The sequence below is a fragment of the Mus pahari genome, chromosome X (genome assembly GCF_900095145.1).
Source record: "Mus pahari chromosome X, PAHARI_EIJ_v1.1, whole genome shotgun sequence".
Classification (NCBI taxonomy): domain Eukaryota; kingdom Metazoa; phylum Chordata; class Mammalia; order Rodentia; family Muridae; genus Mus; species Mus pahari.
The window spans coordinates 118,983,740-119,004,309 of NC_034613.1; the positions used below are offsets into that span (position 1 = coordinate 118,983,740).

Consider the following 20,570-nt stretch of genomic DNA (forward strand, 5'->3'; position numbering starts at 1 on the left):
AAGAGAAATACAGGAGAGGGGGAGGTAGAGAAACAGAGTAGGAGTGGAAAGGGAAGGCAAAGGGAAAAAGAGAAGGAGGGAGGGAGAGAGAGATGGAAAAGAGAGTATGTACAGTATGATGAAGTTCATGTCAATGAATAAACACCCCATATAGACACCCCTGGCAATGGGCGAAGAGACACGCTGCTGGTAGTGTTGTTCTTCTATCAGTCAGGGGCAAAACAGGAGAGGGGAGAATCTAATTTAGCAAGCATCTTAAGGAAGGGAGACAAGGTCCAAGCTGAACTGATTGTGTTAGCCTTAAAGAGGAAGAGAGTATCCCATCTTCTGCAGCTGAGATAGGAAAGATGCAAAGATCCTTGCAGTTCAAATCTTGGATTCTAGTCTCAGGTCCACCGTCAACTAGCTGTACACATCTCCTCTCTGGGATTCTTGTTCATCATCTATAATCAAAGGGGAAGATTGCCTGACCATGCTCTCTTTTTCAAGGTGGCTGTGAGGGCAAAATGAAAGCTGGGCGGGGGGGTCAGTGTGGGGGATATTTACAGACCTGAGGAGTCTTGCACAGGTGATCTAGAAAGCGAAAAGTGTATGGTGAACAGAATGGACAGCTGTTTCTTGGGTACAGCTGGATTTACCCATGTCTATTTTTCTATATCTTGTGACAACCAAATCTACCGCCTGCTTTCCTCTTCATTCCCAGTCCCCACATGCTGCAGGTTCCCAAGAGGTCAGGCGTGGTGGGAGCCGAAGGTACAGCCTCAGCAGCTCTGTCTCGGATGATGAGCTGAGAAATCAAAGGTTCTTTGTTTGCCAAGGAAAGGGCTTTCTTTGCTTTTTCCTTCTCTTCAATAAATCTGTCTGCCTCCGCTGTTCCATGACGAGGCTGATCGGCCTCGCCCTTGGGACGTGCAACTCAGCATGGGAGAGGGAGATGCTGCGAAAGTTGGCACCTCCCTTTTCGATACATGTTTAATTCATTGCTGCAAAGACTTGGATAAGTAAAACACTAAGCTCCTTCTGACCGGGCTTCCTGGAGAGAGGGATTCCAACAGCTTTTAAAGGAAATGTCAAACTGTTAAGGGTTCAGGCTTCAAGCAGCTTAATGCTTCACAATGTTTTGGAGTGAGTGTCTTGTGGCTTCTTAATGCCTGGGTTATTTAGAATTGAAAATTACTGATTTGGATTGTCAATCTGGTAAACACAAGACAACCACAACCAACTCTGGGGAAGCATCCATCCACTTCACCCATTCATCAATAGCTTCTTCCTCAACAATCCTTTCAGCCAGTTACTAGTCAATCAATGGATACGAAGGACCAAATGAGACATCAGCAGTATGCTCAACTCAGTGCAGAGTATGACAATACCCATATCAAGAGAAATGAATAAAAGTGTATGGACCCCTCTGGCAATGGACAAAGAGACACCTTGTTGCTGGTATTGTTCTTATATCAGTCAGGGTAGAGCAGTTGGCAGTCCTTTGTTGATGCCTGGCTTGGTGTCCAAAGCTGTTTTATGCCTAGGACCCATAAAAATCAAATCAAAGCTAGGCAGCACAGCCCAGGAGGAGGAGGGCATACAGAAACCATGCCATCCCCAGACCTACCATCTAGCCCACTGCACAGGTGGGCCAAAGACACCTGCTTGCCACTATGCCACAAACAGCATGAATGGAGGATGTCACTCAGGGGCTCTCCAGCCTCATGGCCAGCCTGCAGCTGGAGCCATGACAATGTGCAAATATGTGGTGGTCAGGTGAGAGAGAAGAGAATTGGAGATGTTTGAGCATTATGAAGAGAGATGGAACTGGAGACTTGAGGGTGCAGAAGAGGAGTTTGTTGTGAGTGGCCAGTCCTGTCACCTGGGGCCATGGTGGTATCCAAGCCCGAGCTGCCACTGAGGATCATGTCTGAGTCTGTGGCTACAACGTGGCAGGGTTTGGTGCCAATGTCTGTGGCTCATATTACCACTAGACAATATGGTGATGTACCCTGTCGGGGTAGCCACTGGGAACCATGTGGATGTCCGTGAGCTGTATATAACTTGCCCTGGCTCTCTGTGAGTGCAGCACTCTGGAGAGCCAGCCCCATCTCTCATCAGCTACACCACTGGGGAGTGCAGGCCCTGCACCTTGTCCAGGCAGCATTTGGTTGAGCCTGTCCCAGTGGTGTGAATATACTGACCCTGCCACTTATCTGACACGAGGTGGCACAAGTGCAGGGGTGATGACTTCCCACCACCCCTCACCACCTGACAGTCAGGAAAAGCTGCCCACAGGGTCGTGAGCTCAAAACCAGCTGCAGCACTCTGGAGAGTAGATCCTATACCTCATCTGGGTAGCACAGTAGAGCTGGCCCTGGAGGAGGGGGTCACAGATGAGCCAGCTGCCAAGGTTGAGAACATGGGAGAGTTGGCCCCACCACTAGCCTGGACAGCTGGCCCTAGGGACATGAAAGTGGGAGAGCTATCAGGAGCTGTACTGGAGAGCTCACCTGGTGTTCTAGATGGGAGCCAGTGGGGTAAGCAGTTTGGCTACCATCCAGGCCCAGATCCAGGGCTCTATATTGGCCCACCCAAAAATCTGTATTACCTGCAAATGGTTGGGACAAGTGGAAGAGTACACCCTTCTGATCCCAAGCTGTAGGATCTCCATGATACAGGATAACCAGGAGGCATCCCCGTGAAGACCCAATAGTGATGGTGTCACAGAAGCCTCAAATCTCAAACCAGACCCGTGACTCACTGCAATGAACATTGGCAAGTGAAGATGTTTGGACAGAGGAATAAACATACTGTGACATACTACAGCTTCCACTGTGAGGTGTTCTCCGTGATTTTTGTTGTTGTTTGTTTGTGTTTTATTTTGAGGGGAGGTTACAAGGGAAAAGGGTGGCTAGGAGAGGATGGGAGATGAGTGGGACTGGGGTGCATGAAGGGAGATTTGCAAAGAATCAAATCAAGTTTAAAAGAACCCTACCCCACCCCACTCCCTCCCCAAACTGCAATCTGTTAGAGGCTCATTTGTGCGTCTCTCCTGTTTTGTAAGTTAAGGCCTTAACTCCTAATCCAGCAGATGGCAATCTACAGGATCTTTAGGTACTGAGTTAAGGTCATATCCATCGGGTAGGCTCTAATCCAACATGGGTGACATTCTTATAATAATAAACGATTAGGAGGACATAGACAGAAATCGTCAGATACTTCAGGATAAAAGGGATAACTATATGAAACGAAAGGGAGATAGCACCATCTGCAAGCAAAGCAGCAGTCCCCTGAGAAACAAACAGAACAAAATCCCTGACCTTAAACATAGTTTCCAGAGGTGTAAGAAAATACCTATCTGTTGGTTGAGCTTCCAGTCTGTGGAATTTTGCTGGTAATATCTGGAAAATGATCCCCCAGATGTTTTTAAATCACCATTTACAATTAAAATGGGGTCAATGGAAATAAAAACAAGTCCGTGATGTTTTTAACTCACCGTGATTTAGGAGCTTCAGCCAGGCCACACAGATGACATGGAGAAGAAGGGTATGGTCCCTCACTCCATACTGTCCCTTTCCTTGCCTTGCCCATGGGTCTTTTGCTCTTCTTCTCAGCCTCATGTTCCTGCCTCCATCAGGATGATTCCAGTGACATTCTTTAGGTACTGTTGATTCCTTAAAGACTTCAGAGCTACCTGGGGTATGAAATGAAAGTGCAATTCAGAGACCACATGCGCCACTAATGATTCAGGCTCAATAGGCCTGAGCAGGACCTAGACGAGTACCCTTGAGTTTTATCATTGTGAGATAGGTAGACAAAAAAGTGTTCATGATACCTATTCACAATTCAAAATCATAATAAAATAAATATAATGGAGATGGAGAAAAAGTATCCATATCAGTTGGTAACTCTAGCTCCAGGGGGTCAGATATTGTCTTTTGGACTCTGGAGGTACCTATCTCCACACACATACACATGACGTATGCATCATACACATGACGTATGCATCATACACATGACGTATGCATCATACACATAAATAAAACTGAAAACAAAAACTTCTCTTTAAAAAAGAAAGGAGTGCCCATAGATACAAATATAAGAGTACTTCCTCCCGTCACAGTTCTCTCCTTTAGCGACAAGCCTTGACTGACTTTTACAGTATTCATCTCTTTGTTTTTTTCTTGATTGTTTGCTATATGCATTTGTGTCCCTGAACAAGAACAAAATCTTTTTTAGCTTGATTGCCTGCTGACTTCATATAATGTGTCACGCTGTGTATATTCTTTAGCAACAGAATCTTTAATTTAATTATGAAGCCTCGGTTCTCAGTAGTAAAGGGGTTTGGTAAAAGAGGAAAGAGAAGGTAGCTGCTTCGAGTGTAGGAAGAAATTTCCATATGTCACATATACTACCTCAGAGAGGAGGGCCATATGTTACAAATGTTCAACTATGTGGTACAGATTATCACTTTATAGATTCTTAGGTATGCATTTTCAGGGGCCACCGTCAACTTGGTCACATACTAGGTGTCAACTTAATCACTCAATGTTGAAAATATTAGAGTAGATTGAAACAGCAAGGACTTCCTGGATAAAATGCAGCCCGTGGTGGACCTTGACCGATGGGAAAATGGGAAATTGGGACAAGAAATAGAGGAGGTATCCGTTTATGGCTAGAGTTTGCTTTAGAAAGAGAAAGCCAGGAATACAAGGCAAATCGGGAATGCAGAAATGTGGATTGCCAGATTGGAGGGGGGTGAGTGCCAACAAAAGCCTGGCAAAGGCTGGGGTTGCAGCTCAGTGGCAAGCATGTGCAAGGCCCTGGGTTCTATCCCTAGCACTACAAAAAAAGCCTGATAAATCTAGTTCTTTTACAAAAGTACTGAGATTCCAAGGGATCCTATCTTGGGAACTAAGAAAGGCACAGCTTGAGAAATTTAGGATGGGAGATCTTAAGAACATCAGAGCAGAGTCCTTGTAGAAAATAAACCATGAAAAAGTAGTCAGACGGTAAGGCACCTAGGAGAACAGGGCAGCTAGAAGCAAACAGGAAATGACTTCAGACCAGTACTAGAGTTCCTTTCAGGTGTCCAAGACTCCACTCTACTTCTTCTTCAGTAGTAGTGCATGGACTAGCATCTTTCCTCTATGTGCAATCTTCTGTTGTTGTGAGCAAAATGTAAAATGGCCTCATGGGCTTACATGATTTACAATGTGGTCTCCCGATTGTCTACATCAGATTAATTGAGGTGGGAAGACCTATCCTAACTGTGAGCAGCACCGTTCCATGAGATAGGGTTATGGACTAAGTAAACAGGAAGAAAAGGAGCTGAGCACAAGCCTCCCTCCCCCTCGCCCTCTCCCTCCCCTCCCCTTCCTCTCCCCCTCCTCCCTCTCCCTTTCTCTTTCCCACTCCCTCCTGCTTCCTAACAGCACATACAATGTTGCCAACTGTCGATCCTGACACCCTGACCTCTCCAGGTATACATGACTGTACCCCAGAATTATGAGCTAAAATAAACTTTCCTTCCTTAAAAAAATGAAGTAAAGTAAAATAAAATAAAATAAAATGAGGTCTCCAGTTGATGACCCTGGTTTGGAAGATTCGGCATCTTTTTTGGAGGTTGAACTTTACTAGAGGAAGTATCAAGTATAATATATTACCAGGAATAGGCCTTCACATTTTAGAATCTGACCCTACTTCTTAACTGTGCTGTACTTCCTGACTGTAGACAGATGCAATGTGACTAGACACCTAACTCTCTTGTTCACCAAGTCTTTTCTGGCTCACTAGACTATATTCCCTCATACTGTAACCAAAACAATTAAAAATAAAAATAAAAATAAAATAAAACACTTCCTTCTTTAAGCTGCTTCCTTTCAAGTGTTTGGTCACAGCTATGAAAAAAGTAATTAAGATATGCACCAATCTCCACTCTCAGACTAAGCGCTCACTTCCTAACTCACTGAAGAGAACGTAGTGACCTGAGAATTCCAACCCACTGTCACCTTTACATTCCTCTCTCTATCATTTTCCTCGCCTTTCTCTTAGATATGTTGGATTAATTATTCACTGTCAACAGCTTTCACTGGTTCTCCAGATGTCATTCCAATCAGCTAGGGTTGAGCTCATCTGAGATCAACAGGGATTCAAAATTACAGTGCACAAAACGACATCACTTAAGTCCTCACATATAAGAAGGAGGTAGTCTGAGGTTGATAGGATGCCCGAGATTTAAAAAACCTTCAGGAGCCCAGGCTCCTCTAAGTTCACCACATCCCATGTGCATTGTCCTTGTCTTCCAGGTCCAAGATGGTATCTAGAGTTCTTGTTATTGCAATCAAAATGCAGGTAGCAGGATGAAGAAGGAACAAAGGAAAGGACAAAGTGCACATGCCAATCATCTTTCAAAGGAGGTTCCCAAGAGCAGGCACGGGATGCTTCTGAATACATCTTACCAGTCAGAGCCAGTTATAAAGCCACATCTAGCAGCAAGAGGTATAATGTTTGTTATAGAAAATGGCAAAGCTGACTAAGAATTGGAAATTTCATTGTTAGGGGAGACAAGACAGAGAAATCTACCACACCATTCTTTCTTTGCCTTGTAATGACTTTATTATTTTTCCGCCTTAACACTTTCTATCAGTAATCCTTACTATCACACAGACTGATTTTAGCATTTACTATCCCCAAATAAACCATATCTTAACACCCATTAACAGCAAATATTCTCCAAAGAATTATATATACATTCAAACGCCTCTTCCTCACCTCCTATTCAGGCTCCTACCAACTCCAGGCTGAGTTCCATACCCATCAATTCACTGAAAACAATCTTGTCACAATCCCCTAGAGACCTCTGTGTTGCCAAATCCAATTATCACACTTCTGTCCTGAATTTAATAGCCCTCTCACCAGCATTTGACATAGAGGGTCTTTAAAATCCTTTAAAAAGTAGTTCTTTAAAACAGTTCCTGGCTTAGATTTGTTAATGTCATCCTTTTACTGCTTTTTCACTCTCAATGTTTTCTACTTGAATCTAAAGGCTCAAATTATTCATACTCTACTCTGAGACTTCTTCTTTTCAAATCCTTCCTTGAGAAGTTTGCTCCATGCCTATGGCCTTCAGCATCATATTTATACCAGTGGCTCCTAGAAAAGACCCCAAAAGGATTCAGAAATGGATAACCACACGCCTGAATCTTATTTGCTTATTTAAATTTGCCACTTGGATACTTACCAGACATCTCTAATATAATGCCTACAAAACAAGATTAGGGGCTTATAGTTCATCCAGTAAAAACTTGCCTTGAAAGAAAGAGGATCTGAGCCAGCTGTGGTGATGCACATCTGTAATCCCAGCACTCAGGAGGCAGAAGCACCCAGGTCTCTGGGAGTTCAATGCCAGCCTGGTCTATAAACTGAGTTCCAGGCCAGGTATGGCTACAGAGTGAGATCCTGTCTCAAAAAAGAAAAGAAAACAAAAGAAAAAAGAAAGAAAGAATCATGAATGAAGGCCTGAGTTCAATCCCCAGAACCCACACAGGTAGATATCATGGTATCTGCTTGTAATCCCAGCACCGGGGGACACACAGATCCATAGATCCTTGTGTCCTGCTCAGTTAAACCACTCAGCAAAATTCCAGGCAAATGAGAAAGCCTATCAAAACATTTAAGGTAGGACTTTCCTCCTTAGTTAACCTTCTTCAAATGAAAAGAAAAACATACTCAGAAGTGGATTGCCTATGTGATTCCAAATTCAGTTGATAATGAAGATTAAACATCACAGTAAAGTGATCTCTTAAAAATAAGATCTATGTTATGCAATTTTCCCAGTCTAATTCCTCTCGTGTACGGTCTAGAAAAATGGCTAAGTGGTTAAGAGTACTTATTGCTCTTGTAAAGGATCTGGATTTAATTTCTAGCACTCAAATGGCAGCTCACAAACCATCTGTAATTCTAGTTACAGAGGTTCTGGCGCCCTCTTCTGGCCTCTTTGGGTACTAATCACTCACAGCATACAGATAAACGCAGACAAAACACCTCTACACATAAAAATTTTAAATATATATATATATATATATATATATATATATATATATATACATATATATATATATTTAAACATCCTTTTGTGCTTTCCCATCAATATGTTAAGAAAGAAAGATTCACATAATTTAGACCCAGGGTCTGTATGATCCTTGGTCCATTCTTATGTCAGCGGCTCTCATCCCTCCAACTTACTATGTTACACCCACGTCGGCCTTTCCTGTTCACTCTGTGTGGCACATTTTTCAAACTTCAAAACTTGCATTTGTAGTTTCGCCTGCCTAAAATACTCTTCCACTGGATTTTTCACTTGTTTGGGTGCTGTTCTGCCTTTGACTCTTTAATTAAGTCTTACCTCCTTATAAAGATATTTCCCGGGGATCCATCCCATATACAATCACCAAACCCAGACACTATTGTGGATGCCAACAAGAGCTTGCTGACAGGAACCTGATATAGCTGTCTCCTGAGAGGCTCTGCCAGTGCCTGACAAATACAGAAGTGGATGCTCACAGTCATCCATTGGACAGAGCACAGGGTCCCCAATGAAGGAACTAGAGAAAGGACCCAAGGAGCTGAAGGAGTTTGCAGCCCCATAGGAGGAACAACATGAACTACCCATTACCCCCAGAGTTCCCAGGGACTAAACCACCAATCAAAGTGTACACATGGAGGGACTCATGGCTCTAGCTGCATATGTAGCAGAGGATGGCTTAGTCGGTCATCAGTGAGAGGAGAGGCCCTTGGTCTTGTGAAGATTCTATAACCCAGTATAGGGGAATGCCAAGGCCAGGAAGTGGAAATGGGTGGGTTGGGGAGCAGAGAGGTGGGAAGGGATAGGGTATTTTCAGAGGGGAAACTAGGAAAGGGGATAACATTTGAAATGTAAATAAAGAAAAATATATAAGAAAACAAAGACATTTCCCTACTACCTATCTAATGCTCCTTCTTACCATTTTATTGGTTTCCTACAATAGCTTTATCTCAAATTTGTAAGTCCATGATGTGAAGGGGCCCTCATGTTCCTTACTGTCGTATTGGCATAGTCCCTGACACTATTACCTTCCACTAGAATTAATAATAGGCATGCAATAGTTATCTGCTGAAATATGAATGAGTCTCCTCTTGATAATTGGGAAATAATAAATCCGTAGGGAGGGTCCTAGTAGGGTCAACAGTCCAAGACTAAGAATAGAGCTCACAGAACAGACCGAGGGGATGTTGTCCATCATGCTTGAGTCAAGATCATCTGAGGTTAAAGAATGCATCAACAATCTACAAGCACAGATGATCTTCTACTCTAAACCTCAGCAGCAGAGACGATAAGTCACAGGACTGCGTTAGGATCAAAGCTTGCAGGGCAAGCACTGCCAGGTCCAGAAATATATGTCAAAAGAGTAATAGAGATGAAAGGTATGACCACATACTATAAGGATAAAGAATGGAGTCAGGAATTTCAGAGGTACCACAATTCTGAGTGGTGATGAGGTTTAACAGTGTGTCTAAGGCAGTGGCTGAACTGGAGCAGAGATAAAGATAACTTGAGATGAGATCCGGGTGTGCTGAAAACATTCCATAATTCCAACACTTTAGAGACTTAAGCAGGAATATGCCTGTGAGTTTGAGGCTAGCCAGAAATAACAAGTACGACCTTGTCTCAAAATACCAAACTGTTGGGAGCAGATAAAAGAAACTTGTCTTAAGTACTGTCATTTTGACTTCAGACACCATTTTACCTTAAGCTGACCAAGACTCCGTTTTACCTAAGCTGACCAACTCCTCTTAGCAACAATAGTTCCCCCAAACATACCACCTGTTCAACAATCATTACCTAACCCTCAATGCCCATGCCTGACAACAGAAAAAAAAACCAACAAAAAGACAAATAAAGTTGATTAGTTGTGCAAAAACACTTGCCTTCAATGTCAGTTCACAACACTGGAGAAAGTCCCTAATCGCAGAGTTCCGGTTGGTGAAAATCTTAACTGTAACTTGGCTCAGATGCTTGCAGAGTCTAGGCTTACAGGCCCTGCTTCAGTTCCTGCTCGGGCCTCCAGAAGAATCAAGGCTCCTGAACCCTCTTCCGGTGGCCCCGATCAATCAGCCACTATGCTTATTTGGTGAGACTAATAAATGATTTTTGTTGTTTCACTAGCCTACTGGTGTTTTCTCTTCCACACCTCGTGGAGCACAAGTGAGATGTTGTAACAAAACTCAACCAAAGCCAAGCAAAAGTAAATCATGAGGTAAGACCAGTGGTATGAGAGACTTCCATGTGGGAACCCCAAAACTGACAGGATTGGGATCAGAGAAGTTCAACAGAACCTTCTATAGGATTGGGGTAGTAAACCAGATGCCAATAAATCAAAAAGAGTGTACAGAGTAAAGAGGAAGAAAGGAATGTTGAATGAGCATAAAACTAGGACACTAAGACATTCTAGTGTTATCTCTTGCTCTCAAGTGAAGAGAAAACGAACAATTCACACAGAGGAGGGTTCCATGGATGGTTTGGATCTCCCAAAAGCAGAACTGAGATGACCTTCCAATGTGTGTACATAGTTTGTTTGGGATGGTTCTGCAAGAAATACAAAGGAATTGAGGAATGAGACAAAGGAGGAATGGAAGCCAACAGGGGTGTGCTGAAAACCAGTTACCACTGTGGGTAGCTCAAAGTCAATTGTGCTGGAGAACCCCAGAAAGTGGTGTAGAATGTGCTTCTCTGAAGTATCCCCCTGAGGAATAGCATACCCATAGACGTTATTGTTTCAGAGCTGCCCTAGGGAATTCTTCAAGCATCTATCTATCACTTCTGGACCCCTCTAAGCCTAATCAAAGAGGGCTCTAGAAGCTGGGGTGGGAGGTTCCAGCGAAAACAACACAGGTGCTGGTGATCTGAAACCAGGCTGGCCTGGACAGAGATGATTCTTGAAAACCTTATCAAGGATTACATCCTTGTCATATGCTCAAGTGAAATCTAAACTTTCTCAACTGCACTGGAAATGTCTTCTACAGCTGTTTTGGGCTAGATTCAATCCAAATTCATGCCTTGGTATGGGTATAACCCTTCTATTTCTAGAACTTGAGGATAACTTTTCCCCCTATTTTTCAATATGCTAACTAAAGAAAACAGTTGTTCTGAAAGATGGTCCACTTTTTAGACTGCCTAGATACTTGGTGGTTTGTCAGCCTCATAAATTCCCTGAAAATTGAAATTTAGACAGGAAGACTTCATACATTCAAGTTAAATACCATTGGCTAAAATACATCAACACAGCATGTATTGAATACTGCACAACACCTGAAGACACATAATGGTGTGTGGTTGCCTCCTATTGTACCTGACCATTACATCAGCACAACAGCAGCAAAATCATTCGTACAGTTGCTTGTGTGTGTGTGTGTGTGTGTGTGTGTGTGTGTGTGTGGTGTGGTGTGTTGGGGTGGGGAACATGTGGAGGTCAGAGTTCAACCTCAATGATCTTTCTCTCTCCACTTTAGTTTTTGAGGCAGGGTCTCTCACTAAACTGCCGTTTTGGATCAACTGGCTGGCCAGCGAGCCTTTGAGAATCCTGTTGTCATGCACTCCCAGTGCTAGGTTTACAGGCATATACAATAACGCCTGGGTGCAGTGGATCGCAATGCAGGGCCTCCTGCCTGTGCAGCAAGTGTTTTATCCATTCTCCTGATCCTCTGTAGGATTCCTCCTGGCAATTAGAAAGGAGTCTGTGCTGATAAGGTATTAGCTTATGACCCAATCCCCACCAGTTATTCATTCACCTAACAATTTTAATTTTATCTCACAACTCTTGTCTGAATTCATGTCAGGCTTTAAAAAAATGATTTTTACTTCAGTGATGGGAATTTTAACCTAGAGCCTCATGTATATTAATTAAAGATACTGGGCAATAACTTCAGCCACTAAATAGCTTTTGAAAACTTGGTCGGTGTGAATTTACTAGCCAGCATGGCCAGGAAAGTAGAACTTCCCTTGTACAAACAGTGACTTAGTGCATGTGGAAGAGCATGGATTTTGGCAACTGTCTGAATTTGAATTTTAGTCTCATCTCTTGCTGCCAGTATTATTATTCCTCAGGCCTTCAGTTCCTTATCTGTAAAGTCAGGTTGCTAAGAGAGTGAGAAAGAGGTAGTATTGGTAGAGCTATCAGAATAAGGCCTGCTGCCTGGTAAATGCTATGTAAGTGTTAAATAAATAAAGAGCAAAACTATGGCGATTTGATTATACTGAAATATAGTTCCTACTGGAAAGGCAGGATAAATGCTTAATTCTTTCCCTTTAATTACCAATTCTCAAAGTAAGGATTTGGTTTAATAGCTGCCACAAGGGGTGACAAATAAGCGGAAAGAACATTAAAGAGCTCAGGGAAAGATTTGGGAGGGAGGGGGGCTGGGAGGAAAGCCCAGAATGAGGATCTTTTGAGCAGAGCAAGGCTGGGAGGCACAGAGGCCTGGAAACAGCTTGTCCTGCCTTTTCTCTCCTTTTTTTCCCCCAGAGGTTCGACCAAAACCTCACCAGGTCAGGGAAATGAAATAGGAAACATCTCCAGTGTAAAAAAAAATAGATATAAGCATTCACACCACATCTGTAAATATCACTGATACTTCTAATACTTCATCTTCATTTGCTGTTATACAGATCCTAGTATAACATTTTCAATATGATATAGACTAAGTAGATGGCAGAAGGGCTGCAAGTCCTATTTATAGCAAATTCCAGGCCAGCCTAGGCTATGAGAATCTGCAAAAAATCAAACCCCAGAACTGGTTGGGTTAATGCTCTCCTTTCTTAAAATTGTTAACAATTTCAAACCAGAAAACCCCACATTTTTATTTTGCATGAACTTGGGTCCTCCTCCTAGAACTTTCTTGAGCTCAAGCCCCTGAGCTCAAGCCCAGCCATCAGTCTGTATGAAGTACAATAGCAGCTGAAACAGAGCAACTGCAACTTTGTTCTCATTAAGTTTTTAGCAAATTGTATCTTGGGTATTCTGAGCTTCTGGGCTAATATGCACTTATCAGTGAGTGCATACCATGTGAGTTCTTTTGTGATTGGTTTACCTCACTTAGGATGATATCCTCCAGATCCATCCATTTGTCTATTAATTTTATAAATTCATTGTTTTTAATAGCTGCGTAGTACTCCATTGTGTAAATGTACCACAGTTTCTGTATCCATTCCTCTGTTGAGGAACACCTGGGTTCTTTTCAGCTTCTGGCTATTATAAATAAGGCTGCTATGAACATAGAGGAACATATGTCCTTATTACATGTTGGAGCATCTTCTGGGTATATGCCCAGGGGTGTTATTGTTGGATCTTCTAGTAGTATGTCCAATTTTCTGAGGAACTGCCCAACTGATTTCCAGAACAAAACACATGAAACTCTAGAAGGAAGACCAAAGTGTGGATACTTCAATCCTTCTTAGAAGGGGGAACAAGATACCCATGGGAGGAATTACAGAATCAAAGTTCGGAGCAGAGACAGAGGAATGACCATCCAGAGACTGACCCACCTGGGGATCCATCCCATATACAATCACCAAACCCAGACACACTTGTGGATGCCAACAAGTGCTAGCTGACAGGAGCCTGATATAGCTGTCTCCTGAGAGGCTCTGCCAGTGCCTGACAAATACAGAAGTGGATGCTCACAGTCATCCATTGGACAGAGCACAGGGTCCCCAATGAAGGAACTAGAGAAAGGACCCAAGGAGCTGAAGGAGTTTGCAGCCCCATAGGAGGAACAACAATATGAACTAACCAGTACTCCCAGAACTCCCAGGGACTAAACCACCAATCAAAGAAAACACATGGTGGGACTCCTGGCTCTAGCTGCATATGTAGCAGAGGATGACTTAGTCAGTCATCAATGGGAGGAGAGGCACTTGGTCCTGTGAAGGTTCTGTGCCTGAGTATAGGGGAATGCCAACACCAAGAAGCAGGTGTTGGGGCATAGGGAGAGTGGTGAGGGATAGGGTATTTTCAGAGGGGAAACTAGGAAAGGGGATAACAACTGAAATGTAAATATTTCATTTTAAAAAGAGCAGTTTTTAGCATAGTTTATGAAGCAGTTCTCAACTCGTGGGTTGTGACCCCTTTGGGGGCCAAAGATAGGAGTTGCCTAAGAGCATTGAAAACCTTAGATATTTACATTAAGATTCATAAATGTAGTAATATTACAATTACGAGGTAAGAACGAAATAATTTTATGCTTGGGGGTTGACACAACATGAGGTCAGTAGGAAGGTTCAGGGCCATTGTTATAACTCTTTGTGGGGCAGGGGGCTTCTGTAAGCCTTGGTCTTCTTACTGGCAGCTCTTCAATTCTGCAGATTTTCTGGCTTCTGCCCACTGTTTCCTCCTGGGGTTTGTTTACTCCCCAGAACCATTGAAGAAATGCACTTCTCTGTGGGCGGTATGCTCCCTTGTCCCCCAAGAATACACTCATTCTGAAACTGCCATGATTGTCTGTCATGTCGAATCCCCTCAGTCTGAGCATCCTCTGTATTGCTGGCTGCCTGTTCCTAAAACAAGATACATGCCAAGAAAAGAAAAGACACCACCCGGGTTCCTACCAGAGAGTTTCATCTGAGGTTCTCGGGTGTTTAAATAATGATGGGGGCCAGGTTTGTGAGAGCGAGAAATTAAGAAAATAACAAAACAAAACAGCTAAGCTGATGCAGGCTCTCTTTCCTAGCTCATCCAAGATCTGTACAGACAAGCGCTAATCTTTAAGAAGCTCCGAGGAAGGCAACACCGTGAGGATTTCATTTATAAACGGGTGAGAACGCTCTGTGCCCTTAGAGTTAATTTCCTGTCACCAAACACCATGCCATAAATGATTACTATCACCTTTTAACATACACACTGTAATCTTTATCCTTCCCCCACCTGCCATCTCCTACCTTTTATTTAATTTGTGCTTATCCCTGTCCCCACTCTGCTCTACCTACATACATCAGCATTGTCCTAGTTGCATGGGATGCATGGCTGACATTATGCCTTTTTGCCCTTCCTTGTCTGAGTCATTCTGTTTCTTTACCTTGAAAACATTTTCTCCTCTTATTGGTTAGATAATCCTCAATATGGCTTGTTCATTTTACTTTTTTTACTTCATAAGTGCTACACACACACACACACACACACAGAGAGAGAGAGAGAGAGAGAGAGAGAGAGCATTGTATCATATATATATATATATATGTAGATATATATATATATATATATATACATACATACTCAATGAAAGTGTTGTATTTTGACAGCAACGCAGCTGTAACTAATACCAGTAACACACCTTACCCTCAAAGCAGTTATCTTTGAAATTAGAGAACAGGGGTGCCTATGGCACACTGTTCACATGAATGCTTAGTCACAACTGCCCCAATGTCCTGTTTGTATAAAAGAAACTTCCATAGCATTTTTCTGTGCTCTCACCAGACTGTATTTATTGTCTTGTATACACAAAATTGACGCTCTTGATTTACATTCAGACAGCAAGTCCTGCCGCAGCCTCCCCTGCTTGTCAAGAAGCTGTTCTCTGCTTGACCCTCATTCTTTCATTCCCCGAAGCCTCTTAAAGATCTTTTTAATGTCCGTATGCCCTAGTCCATCAATTTCGATTTTATGAGCCTAAGCCTCTTTTCATATTTCTTTGTCTATCACTTCCCCGGCCTCCCCTTTAGGTCTTTGCCCTCCTCTTTGCCATGCCCTTTCCCAGGTCACCCTTTCCCAGGACCATATATCCTGCTTGCAGGGACACAGGTTCCCTCCCATTCGATTTTCAGTGTTAGCAAAAGGAATGTAAGATCTGCCCTCTGCCTAGTTGTCCTCTTCTGGTATCTTACTTTGAAACACAAAAGCACTAAATTGTAAATCAATTCTGCATTGATCAAGGCTGGCTACTGTCCCCACTCCTGGCTGCTTACGACCTCTGAATGCTGAAACTGAGTTTTCTTCTCTGCTCACTCTATTGTTGCACAGGGCCAAGAAAAGGTCTTCATCAACGTAGCTGCACACCCTGTTGGCAGGAGTCAGGCCAGAAAGCTGGCAGTCAAAACTCACTCAGCTCTACCTTTCTTTTCTGATGATAACTTTAATCTTTGATGTGCTTCCCTTTTATTTCCGTTCTTCAATCGCATCTTATTCTTTCTCTAAGCGCAGTCATAAAATCCCTACCTTTCTTAGCTACTACTTCTTTCTTTTGCTTATTTTATGCACTGTCATGTTCATGTGACTCTCATTCTAATCAGATCCCTCTTTCGATAGTGTCGAAGAAATTCAGTAGGCCCATATTGAGCACCTACTATGGGCCAGCTAGAAAAATAAATACACGTGTTCTCCTGCAATTGTTGACTATATGATGCACCCTGCATGCATGTGGATGAAATTCAGTAGGCCCATATTGAGCACCTACTATGAGCCAGCTAGAAAAATAAATACACGTGTTCTCCTGCAATTGTTGACTGTATGATGCACCCTGCATGCATGTGGATGGGACACTTCTTGTTTCCTAGGTACCCCCTTTTCATCCTAGCACTTTGTCCTTCTTTGCACCCCATAAATTTCCTTCTCTTGATTTTGTATCACTACTTGCATATTTAGTCTGCATTCCAATCGTACCAGACCCTGATCTCCAAACTTTGCTGTGCTTCACCACCTTGATAAGTGTCCTCCTGATTCACCTGAACCCTGAGGCCAAAAAAGCTGGAGTTACCCTGACACTCACTCACATTCCATGTGCCACCCTTGAGCCAACATTACCTTTGAAATCTAAACTTGGGTTTGAAGTCAGTCTGCCCACTTGCTTCCCCTAGTTGCTAGCCTCACCATTTTTAACCTGGACCAAAGCAGTAATCACTCACCTGCTCTGCCCACTGACACCCATTCTTAAATACTTAAACATCAGATATTCATTATATGTAGTAGTGGGTTTCTTAAAGGCATTTATATGCAAGTATATCCTGTCCTTTGCCTTCCTATATTTTATTTCTCTTCTTCCCCCTCCTGGGTTTGCTTCTATTTTCTTGCCATATATACATACAAAAAATTTTATATCTATTTTTAATCTAGGATTTGCAAGTGAGAGAAAACAGCCAATATTTATCTTTTTGAAACTGAAATAATTGGCTTGATATGATAATCTCTGGTTGTCTGCACTCTTTAAACTATGTATTTACTTAGCGTGTGTGGAGAGGGTAGGTGTGTGCCATGCCACACATGCACAAGCCAGAGGACAACTCTTTAGGAACTGGTACATGCACACACACATACTCTCTCTACTTTGTTTTGAGGCTAAGTCTCTGGTTTCTGTTCTGTGGAATTACAGATATGCTCCATGCTGGGCTTTTTACAGCACTGCTGGGGGTCCAACTTAAACTTGTGCAGCAAGTGATTTTACCCACTGAAGCAGCTCTGTAGGCCCTGTGTCCGTTCTTATCCTCTCTGCTTGATTCTCTATTCAAGAGGTGACCCTTAAATGGTAAATCTGATCCAGTCAGTGCTTACATCAAAATACTCTAATGACTCTATGACAATTAAGAAAATGTAGTTTGTAGCCTAGGCTCCAGGAGTCTTCTTCAGCCTAACTCTCTAGCACTTTCTTTACCTTACCTTATTTCATCAACCTCCTTGCTGTTGCTAACAAACTAAATACCCACACACTTTCATACTCTTTAGCCTTCAGTATTTTTTCTGCTCCCCAAATCTTCATGTGATGTCACTTCCTTGAGGTCTGGTGTATTCCAAAAGAGGCCTTCCTTGGTCAGACTACCTAAAACAATATCCCTAACTTGTTCCTTTCTGTCATATATGTGTGCTCTGTTTTCCTTTGTGCCTTTATGAGACGACATTATGCATATTTAATCATTCACTTATATCAATTTCTCTTTAGAACACAAGCTTCAGAGAGACAGAAAGTTTTGTTTCATTCACTTCTATATTCTCACCTTCTATGACTGTGTTTGATATGGAGCAAGAGGGTTGTATTTATTCAATGAACAATTACGTGGAATGATCCAACCTTGGCGGCCCAAGTTGTATACACCTTAATATTCATGTAATTCTGGAGTCTCTGGAAGGCAGCAAAGGTAGGCCTGCAGGGAAGCTGTTTGCTTAGTAGCCCAAGAGCCTCTCAGAAAGGATTACACCTGATTGGAAGAGAGAAGAGCCACCCAGAGCGCCTCTTACTGCCTAGGGCTGAGGAGCTGAGGATCGAGCACTTTCAGAAGCTGTATTTCCGCTCTGTTCATTTCTGTTTCTCTTTTCCCACTTGTTTCATTTCTCTTGATGGAAACTGCTCTGCATTGCAGGGGAGATGGCTCCCAGTAGCCAAAGCTTTGCCAGCAACCATTTCTGTTTCCCAGCTTCTTTGGTTGTCATCATTGCTGACATCACTGGGTTTAGAATCACCTAGGAGACACACCTCCAAGCGAACCTTTGAGGGACTTTTCAGAGCGGTTTAACAGAGGAGGGAAAACTGAATTTGACCACATGTGGAACAATGCTATAGGCTGGGCTTCCAGACTGAATAAAAAGGAGAAGGTAAGATGGATACCAGCACTCATCTCTCTCTGCTCTCTGACTATGGATGCGACATGAGCAGCTGCCACATGTTCCTGCCACCATGTCGTCTCTCTCTCCATGATAAACTATACCTTCAAACTGTGAGCTAAAATAAGCCTTGCCTTCATTAAGTTATTTTGGACAAGCATTTTGCCAAAGCAATGGGAGAAAAAGTAACTGAAACGGATGTCATCTAAGAAACAATTCTCGTCTCTCTTTCTTGGACATGTGGCCATTGTTTAGTGCAATCACTGTTGCTGGGAGAAAAAAAAATATTCTATGGCTGGTTAAATGTAGTTCGCATGCTTAGCCTTAAGTTCTGGAGGACAATCTATAAGCTATTGAAAGAGGGTGGAAAACCTTGCTGGGAAGACCAAACAGCAAGCAAACAAACAAATCAATCCAACAAAACAATGCCCACCAGGGGCCTCTATCCTGGTTATCTTCTGATCCAGCTCCCTAATCTCAAATCTAAGTTCTAAGTAGAAAGAGCTTTGTAAGAGTAAGTACCAGTTTAAAGGACGGTTCACTAAAATCTCTGTGGGGCATTGAATACAGAAGACCACATCAGAAGCACTGGCTTTAGTAGTTTGGGTTGGGAGGGAGGCAGCTTTGTGACAGCAGCAAGAGCAACAGCAGCAGCAGCAGCCACCTCAATGCATCAATGCCTTTGTTATGGCATTAGAAGCTTTAGCAGCAGATTATCATCCCCAGGGAGTTGGTGCTGGAAGCCACTGGGGAGGTGAAAGGATTCTGTTAATGAACCTATGCAACAGACCTCTCTGGGAGACTCAGAGAAATAGTTTGGGTTGGTGGAGTGTTTTGAAGGAGGACAATATGTAGACAGGGGGAAGAACAGAGGGAATTCTTTGATTTTGAACTTGATTCTATTTGAAGCCAGTTTTCAAGCTCACAAGGACATTTGCTGACCACAGAAACACAAGGCATAGTGCATCATCCAGCAGGGCTGTATCCCCTAGAGGGCACAGAACTGTTTGGAAGTCACGAAAAGCTGCAAAATTGCCTCTCTCTGCAAAGCTTGAAAACAACAGAGGGCAGGTGGGTGCCAGCTCCAGAAAGCACTGAAATACCATGGCCAAGCTATGGTGTTCTGGTTCAGGAGATCTATTTTGCCTCTGATTTTATATCCACCTATTTCCCTGTGCCTGGCTTAAAGCCCAGCCACAGACTGACATCATTAGAAAGATTTTTCTCCTGACACGATTTAGCTCTCCTGCCTGCCTCCCATCTCTGCAGCTTCACTCTTGACTACACATTCAGCCCTGTACCCTGCCTCCAGTGTGGCTTTACACTCTGAATTCAGACCTTCGCTTTATCTTCATAATTCACTGTAACTAGATTCTGGTAATTTGGCCTCAAGTTTTCCTATTTACCTGCTGGCCTAGCTAGGCTGTAGTCCTGACTTGCATTGTCTGGCAGCCACCCATGACCTAACGTTGGCAGCATCCTTTCACCTTACTTCCCTTGTTGCTTGAATTGCGTTTTCTTTAGAATAGAGAGATGCTACTCACGTTGCGATAGAACGTCTTCATATTTCAGCAGCTTGTCTGGCTGAAGGAACCTTCCTAACCTCCTCTGCCAATCCATTCCACTTCCTAATCACGCTGATAGTCAAAGTTCTTCCCTCTGTCATACCATTTAGTAGAATCCTGAGTACTGCTGAACAATAATCATTCTAAATGTCACCCACTTGGGAAAGATGAGAACAATGATCCTCATAGTATGTATTACTTAGAGTGTGCCCAGACTGTAGAAACACCTGTTTGGAATGGAGACCATGGTACCTTGAACATATGCTGCTGTTAGACCTAGGGAACTGTAATAGTCGCTCTCGGAGCTTATTGGGATAAGACTAGGAGCCAATGGGCTAGCTTTGTGGCTGCCGCGAAACTGATATTCTCAAGGAAGAAGAATATCTCAAACGCCAAGTGG

At 43.0% G+C, this 20,570-nt stretch overlaps 1 pseudogene; it reads left to right on the top strand.

Annotated features, from left to right (window-relative positions):
* The first annotated feature begins 1,403 nt into the window (after positions 1–1,403).
* LOC115063210 lies at positions 1,404–1,535 on the top strand (annotated as a pseudogene).
* The last annotated feature ends 19,035 nt before the right edge of the window (positions 1,536–20,570 follow it).